The following is a 9,240-nucleotide window of genomic DNA, read 5'->3' on the forward strand; positions in this document are numbered from 1 at the left end:
TCCCCCCTCTACTATTTTGAATTGGTCAATTGTATCCTTAGCTAAACTTTTGTGTCTATTCATGGCCTTGGAATTAACAAATTTTGTTGTATTTACTTGTACAATTAAATAAGCTCTTGTGTGAATAAGGTCGTTTCGTAAGGTGTATAACAACAATATAAAATGTGGTGTAGTAATAATTTTTGTGTTAGTTATGCTTGTATTTTTTAATAAGGCGTTTGATTTAGTTTATTAACAATAACATGAATTGCATAGTTTCTAAAACAAAATATTTGTTTATAGTGTGTCTTTAGTTATTGTAAACATGAATTCTCATAAATATAGTGGAAAGAATGTGAAAAATAATTTGATGGACAATTATGTCTTTAGTCATTCTAATGCAGTACTACAGCTCGGCGGGGAACTTTAGGACGTCCTCGGGTGTCGTATGCATTACAATTCGTTGTGTTACTAATATCATGGATTTAGATGTATTAGTAAAGCACACCTTAATATCTAATAAAATGTATAACTAATATTTACATTAGTTATATATAGGATGAAAAAACAAATGGTCCAAACAAGGTATTAGTAATACACAAAGCTAATACATGCACTATTTTTTCTAATTCACTCCACTAAACGAAAATATGTCAAATTATTTGGGAAAAAAGAGTTACTTGTATTTATTCTTTTAATTTATGAGTAAAATTTAGTCCCTTCATTATGCTTTATTTGTCAGATTTTGACTTGACATGAGGCTTTAAAAAGTAAAGAAGAAATTTAAATTTTATAATTTTAAATAAAATAAATATATGTATAGGATGTACCAAACTAATCTTTAATTTTGTGTTTGAACATGTTATGTAAAAATTTAAAATTAAAAAATAATTTATAAAAAATATCTTGTAAGAAAATGGATTAAAAAAAATTGAAACAAAGAAAGTAATATGCAAAGTTCCTCGATAAATAAATTTTTCCACTTTATTAGTATTAAGTATTTAATAATCATGATAAATGAAATACACAGCATTTAAAGTTGGATTTCATATGAACAAAGAAATATATGAAGAACAATATTGAGTTTTGACGGCTTAATTTATACGACACACATCAGATAAAGAGAGTATTCCTTTATTATCAGAAAGACATAAAATGATTTTTTTTTTTCAAATCTTTTATTTGTTATAATGGAGAGCCTGTAAAAATATATAAGCAATTAAAAAATCATCTCACTCAAAAACATTGACAAATTTTAATCCAATCCATTTATTTACCATTTCTAATTTAATCCATTTAAATGTAGCTCAACCATTTCCTTAAAAAAAAAAAATAGTGAAAAATCATTTCCTTTTATTCAATATGTTTTCATTTCATCATTATATTTCATCATATATATTACTCGTTTCAATCAAAACATATATTTTATCCCTAATTTTACAACTTAAGAAAGTTATCAAACACCATAAAAAAATGTCTTTAAAAATATATGTTTCAAGATAAAGCGTGTTTTACATAAATTTCTTTGATTAAGACAAAATATTCAAATATAAAATAATGAGAACATTAAAGGAGAAAAAATACATATAGTAAAAGATTTGTAAACTAGAGTTAAAAAAAAAAAAAACTAAAGCTACAAACATAAAAAATAGAAAACAACATCGAAAAAATTAGCTAGGATAAATGTTTTCATTGAGAAACTCACATCATTTGTGCATTCAATGATTCCATAATTTCTAGAATAAGTTTCCCTTCAAAAATAAATTAAAATAAAATAAAATAAGATAACAATGAATGAAGAAAGTAAAAAATGAGAGTGATAATTTGTACAAAAATTAATAATTCGCAAAACATAAATAGAAAAGCAAACCCAAATAAACAAAAAATTAAGTTGACTGAAATATAATGATAGAAAAGAGAGATAAGATTACATTTAAAATTTTCTTTAAAAATCCAAGAATTTCATTTACTAGTCAACTAATTCAAATTACACTTTTTTTTCTCTTGCAAAATTTTCATACAATACTTTCTGTACAATGTAAAAACAGTCTATAAACTTTTGTATCTTTAATTCATAAACCCATAGCAAAATTTTAATCAATAAAAAGATTTTGCATAAAGTTATATAACTAACCTCAAAATCATACAAATTTAACACGAATTAGCAACGGATAATTTTTATCAAAATAATAAAATCCCATTGTTAATCTTATTTAACGATGAATTAATTAATGGTAATTACGCTAGCTATATGCTATTTAACGGAAAATAAGTGACAATTTTTGTAAGTAATTTTTTATTTTTGTAGTTAGCATTTTTATTTAGTGTAGCGTTCGTTTTGGATTGATGTAGACAAGTAAAAGCGAATGGAGAAAGTAATTCATGTAATTAAAGAGCAACAAGGCAATAAATACATTTTTGACCAAACATAAATTTAGTTTGCAAAAGACAACAATTTTTTAAACACCTCACTTTAAAAAAATGTGCATATACTAAATATGACTTTTGTACAATTGGATAATCACCTAATTAATTTGTACAAATCCCCTAAAAGTAACAGTTAATACTTAATCATCTATTCTTAATACTTGTTTAAATTTACATTTTAACTTATTCTATCTACCTTATTTTTTAACATATAATTTTAAATATTGACAGTGTAAGACAAAAAGGTCAATCAAAAATAGGGAGTGAAGGAGATAGGAAAAAAGTAATTGTAAAATGGTGAAACTTTCAACCTTCATAACTTTGCGCTCGAATATCGATTCAAGGCAATTTTTTTTTTAAATTTGAGTTTTTTTTCGAGATCTACGCGGACAAGCAGCCATAAGGTGGATTGGTCGAGTAAATTTTCTAAAAAACTGCTTCTAAACCACTCAATCGACACTTTTTCCCGATTCGATATGCAATTTTAATTCTTCTTTAGATAAAAAGGTGATGAAAAACAAATGATTCAAATATCAAAATAGCAGGGTGTGCCATTTAGGCATTTCAGGGAGGCTGAGGAGCATCCCAGTATTGCCTATTTGTGTGGGCGGGGCCATTTGGTTGGTCAAACAGGCGAAACGGTGCGAACAAGGTGTTTTGGTGCCAAATCGGTGTGCCATAGCTCATGTTTTTGGGGGTTGGGCCTGGGTTTCGGGGGTGCGGTGGACCAAAAATTGACCCGAGCATGCCAGGGAGGCTAGGGAGCGTCCCAGTATTGCCCGTTTGTGTAGGCGGGGCCATTTGGTTGGTCAAACAGGTGAAACAGCACTAACGGGGCATTTTGAGGCTAAATCGGTGTGCTATAGCCCACGGTTCCGAGGGTGGGCCCGAGGTTCAGAGGTGTCGTGGGCTGAAAATCGATGCGGGCATGTTAGGAAGGTTGGGGAGCATTTCAGTATTTCTCGTATGTGTGGGCGGGGCCATTTATTTGGTCCAACAGGAAAAACATCGAGAACATGGCATTTTGTGGCAAAATTGGTGTGCTATAGCCTACGGTTCTGTGGGTGGGCCCAGGGTTCGAAGGTGTTGTTGATTGAAAATCTACCCAGGCATGCCAGGGGGACTGGAGAGCATGCCAGTGTTTTCCATTAGTGTGGTCGGTGCCATTTGTTAGATTAAATGGGAGAAACCACACGAATGGGGTGTTTTGGGGCCTAATCGGTGTGTTATAGCCCACGGTTCTGGGAATAGGCCGGGGGTTAGGGGGTACCATGGGCCAACAATCGACCTGGGAATGACAAGGAGACTGGAGAGCATCTCAGTGTTTCCTGTTTGTGTGGGCGGGGCCATTTGGTTGGTCAAATAGGTGAAACGGCGTGAACGGGGAATTTTAGGGCCAAATCAGTGTGCTATAGTCCTTAGTTTTGGGGGTGGACCCGGAGTCCGAGGGTTTTGTGGGTCGAAAATTGACCTGGGTATGCCAGGGAGGCTGAGAAGCATCCCAGTGTTTCCCATTTGTGTGGGAGGGTCCATTTGGTTGGTCAAAAGGGCGAAACAGCGTGAACGGGGCATTTTGGTGCCAAATTGATGTGCTATAGCCACAATTCTGGAGGTGGGCTCGAGTTCTGGGGGTGTCATGTGTCGAAAATCAACCCAAGCATGCAAGGAGGCTAAGGAGAAACCGAGTATTGCTCGTTTGTGTGGGCGGGTCCATTTGGTTGGTCAAACGAGTGAAATAGCAAGAACGGAGCATTTTGAGGCTGTATCGATGTGTTATAGCCCATGATTCTAGGGGTTGGCCCGGTGTTCGGGAGTTCCGTGAGATGAAAATCGACTCGAGCATTTTAGGATGGCTGGGGAGTGTCCCAGTGTTCTCCGTTTGTGTGGGAGGTGCCATTTTATTGGTCAAACAGTCGAAACGGCATTAACGGGGCATTTTTAGGCTAAATCGGTGTACTATAACTCATGTTTCTAGGGGTGGTCTCGGGGTTCGGGGGTGTCATGGGCTGAAAATCGACTCGAGCATGCCAGGAAGGCTGGGTAGCATTTTAGTGTTGCATTTTTGTGTAACACCCTGAAAACGGGTCCCGGAGCGTCACACGGTGCTTGAGGCTACGAGTAGCCCCAAGCTGACCTTTTGAGCAATTTTTATTCAGTTCAACACAAATCAATGGGGTTTCCATAAATAACCCTCAAATATCAACATAGTAATCATCATCCAAGAATAAATGAATTTCATAAAGATAACAAAATACGACTTATTAGTCAACTCCCAACATCTATACTAGTCTGACAAGCCTTTAAGAAAATCAATAAAACTAGCGATCCATTGAGACATGCCCAACTGACTCATACTCAGTTATCAAATGTAAAAAATTCCATGAAACCAACATCAGACTTCACGTCCTCGGAACATGAGGACTCACCACAAAAGAGGATATAGAACAGTGTGCCCGAAGAATCATTGTCGAATCTGGAATTGAGCACCTGAACCTACATTCCGAGAAAATGTAGCCCACATCCGAAGATGTGGGTCAGTACCATGGAAAGGAACCGAGTATATGGGGCTGTATGCAGTTGTATAAACATCATCATAAATATTTATAAGAAATATGCAGGATGTATGAAAGACTCACATAGCCCGAAGAAAATCATCATAATCATGAGAGGATGAAATAAGTATAATAACACATGTGAGTCATCATATAATTTGTCAATCACTTTCAGTTCATCAAGAATATCAATTCTCATAATGTAAATATCATTTAAATCTTTCGAAAGAATAACTTTCACAATTCCACTTTCAAATCACTTCACCGTTCACCATAGACACAAGGAAACACACACACACTAGGAGATCCTATAACCGACATAAACCATGTGAGCTACATGGAGTCCAATGTACAACCTAAGTTGGGGAGAGCCATCCTATCCTTGCCATCAGAGTAGGACTATCGATATCAAATCCACACAAACTTGTGATCACTATATAAATCAGCTTTAGGCTCACTCCTACGGGGGCACATAGTTCTAGGGAAGTAAGGTTGCTTTATACCTCCCACTCAGTGCTAAAGATTTCTTCTGGACTTAGCTCAGATCATTTCAAAGACAATCCATAACAAAACAATTTCAGTAATATATAAATATACATCGAGAGCCATCATGCTTCCCATCTATCAAAATCAATCATGTTGTGGATTTCTTTCACACTCGAGTTCAAAACAACTACATTAAGACCAAAAGGTGAAATCGTTCAAAATATCTCAAATATTCAACATCAATGTGCTTATAACACACACTTTCTCAAAAAACACAATTTAAAATGGAGATTCGCCACCCAAATATCAATATCATGATAAATTTGGTTCAAGATTCATTCTTTATACCACCACACATGTAAATTCATCTTCCAAAATCATAAACATCAAGATTTCATAATAATCATCATAAGATATGGGTTCATGCTTCAAATTCATGAAAAATCAAATAAAAATCATGCCTTTGTAAAGAAAATTACTTTTGGGCATAAGAACGAAAGAGAGTTTTTGTTGAAAAACTCCACATACCTTGAATGATGAACTTTAGATCGATACTCGTTTTTGAAATGTTAATTGTGCCTTTGAATGATGGTTCTTAGAGTTCTTGAACTAGGAACTTGGAATCTTGAATAAATTTGCAGAATTAATGGTGAACTTTGGAGTTTTTTGAAGTTGGATGTAGGAGCATAGGGTTTTCTTTTTGAGGAAATTTGATGAAATATAACATATAATGCTTCTAATTGGCTTTAATATAGGGTTTGGATGGATTTTGGGTGATGAAAAATGACTAAAACGCCCCTAAAAATCAACTAATTCTCGAATCTGTCCTTTGGTGGACTGTTTTGATAGTCTGAAGTAGATCAACAAGAACGTTTTATTATGATATCCAAATTGGATAAAACCAATTTTATTAGAAAGAGGACTCTCATATCTTTCCATTAATATAGAGTATCTCACCCATATCATTGTGTACAAGGAGTTATGATCATTTGAAATTGACCCAAAAATACACTTTTGGTAGGCTAAAGTAGATCGACCATAACATTTTTCTTCGATAGAAAAATTGGATGAAACCAATTTCATTAGAAAGAGGAATCACAGAGCTTTCCGTTGATATATAGTAGATCACCCAGATCATTATGTACAAGGATTTATGATCATTTAAAGTTGGAGCAAAAATACACCAGGCCTCAGTACTTTTTTTCCTGCATATTTTACTGTTCACTACTATTCATGGTTCGATCGAAATGTTCATAACTCGTCGCTTGGGTGTCCTTTTTGGATGATCCACATACCATTGGAAAGTTTATTCGATAATCTAAGCAAAAGTGGATCATAATCTAAGACATTACTCACGAAAAATTTATAATTCATTCTAGAAGATAGAACCCTACACGTTTACGCACAAAATTTCAATGAAAAATTTCGCGGGGTACTACATCATCCGCCCCTTGGAAACATTCGTCCTCGAATGATGCTACAAATGCCAAGATTAGATAGGAAATAGAGAATACAACTGAAACCATTCATTAGACTCATCACCACATCGTTTCTCACTCCGAATGCAACATAGAATGCATAAATTCAAGAAACTACAGCTGAACACATAATAAATGACAGCTGAACTGCTACAACTTTTATCAAAAGTGCATGATTTAGGAAAGAACAGTACCTTCGTCTTGATCGGAGTTCGCAGAAAATAGGTATGGGTACTTGGGTCGCATATCCGCCTCAGCTTCCCAAGTTGTACCCTCAACGGATTGGTTTCGCCACAACACCTTGACCAAGGGAACTTCTTTGTTCCTTAGTTTTTGGACACTGAAATCAAGAATCTCAACAGGAATCTGATCAAAAGAAAGATTTTCTTGATTGTCGGCACTCACAAAGGAATCCACTACCACAACATCGCTAATATGCTTTCTTAGCATGGAGACATGGTATATTTGATGAACAGAGGACAACTAGGAAGGAAACTCGACCTCATAAGCTACCTTACCAACAAGGCTAAGAATTTTGTAAGAACCAACATAACGGGGACTAAGCTTTCCCTTCTTCCCGAATTTCTTCATCCCCATCATGGGTGAAATTTTTAGATACAGTTGGTCACCAACTTCAAACTCAAGGTCTCTCCTTTTATCATCCGTATATGACTTTTGACGACTCTGGGCAGTTTTCAACCTTTCCCTAATCAAATTAACTTTTTCCATAGCCTCAAATTCCGAATCAGGACCACTCACAGCCACTTCACCCACCTCGAACCAACCTATGGGTGATCAACACTTCCTCTCATATAAGGCTTCAAACGGAGCCATGCCAATACTAGAATGGAAACTATTATTGTAAGTAAACTCTATCAATGGTAAGTGATCATCCCAACTTCCCTTGAAGTCAAGTACAAAAGCTCTCAAAATATCCTCTAAGTTCTAGATGGTCCGCTCACCCTGACAATCGTTCTGCAGATGAAAAGTAGAACTCAAAAGCACTTGGGTACCAAGACCCTTCTGAAAAGATTTCCAAAATTGTGAAGTGAACTGAGTACTCCTATCCGAAATAATAGACAAGGGAACTCCATGCAGTCTGACTTGCTCTTAGATATACAATCTAGCATAATCCTCAGCAGTATATGAAGTATGAATAGGCAAGAAATGAGCAGACTTAGTCAATCTATCAACCACAACCCAAATGGAATCATGGTGGAATCGAGAAGGAGGTAAACCAATCACGAAGTCCATATTTATCTCTTCCCACTTCCAGGTGGGAATACTAAACTCGCATCACACCACCAGGTCTTTGGTGTTCAACCTTAACCTGTTGGCATGTTGCACACTTAGCTACAAACGCTACTATATCTTTCTTCATGCCACTCCACCAATAGATTTCCCACAAGTCTCGGTACATCTTGGTGGCACCAGGATGAATAGAATATCTTTCCCCGTGCGCTTCAGCCATAATCCTCTATCTCAGATCATCAACATTTGGGACGCACAATCTACCCTGCAATCTCAACACACCATCTCCCCCTTGGGAGAAAACCTCTAATTTTTGGTCCTTGACTGACTCCTTCAGTCTGACCAAACTAGCATCTAAGTATTGCCTTTCCTTCACTTCCGAAACCAAAGAGGATTCAAAACTACTTTGAACCCCTATACTACCTTCAGCAGAGCCATACAACCTAACCCCCAATTTAGCCAAATGACGTACATAACAAGCCAACTCTTTCTTACCTCCTACCATATGCGAAACACTACCCATGGACACTCTACTTAGGGCATCCGCCACAACATTGGCCTTGCTCGGATAGTACAACACACTCATATCATAGTCCTTTAACAATTCTAACCATAGTCTCTGCCTAAGATTCAATTCTCTTTGGGTAAACACATATTGTAGACTCTTATGATCCGTGAAAAAATTAACATGGACACCATACAAATAGTGTCTCTAGATTTTTAAAGCAAACATAACAGCAGCCAGCTCAAGGTCATGGGTAGGGTAATTTTTCTCATAGGATTTCAACTGTCTAGAAGCATAAGCTATCACCTTACCCTTCTGTATTAATATACAACCCAACCCAACTCTTGATGCATCACAGTACACCACAAAACCATCAACACCATCAGGCAAAGTCAAAACAGGGGCTGAATTGAGTCGAGTCTTCAACTCTTGAAAACTCTTCTCACAAGATTTAGACTATAAGAACATCACTTTATTTTGGGTCAACCGAGTCATAGGAGACGCTATAGAGGAGAAACCCTTAAAAAACGGCGGTAATAGCCAGTTAAACCTAAGAAACTTC

The sequence above is a fragment of the Capsicum annuum genome, chromosome 4 (genome assembly GCF_002878395.1).
Source record: "Capsicum annuum cultivar UCD-10X-F1 chromosome 4, UCD10Xv1.1, whole genome shotgun sequence".
NCBI lineage: Eukaryota > Viridiplantae > Streptophyta > Magnoliopsida > Solanales > Solanaceae > Capsicum > Capsicum annuum.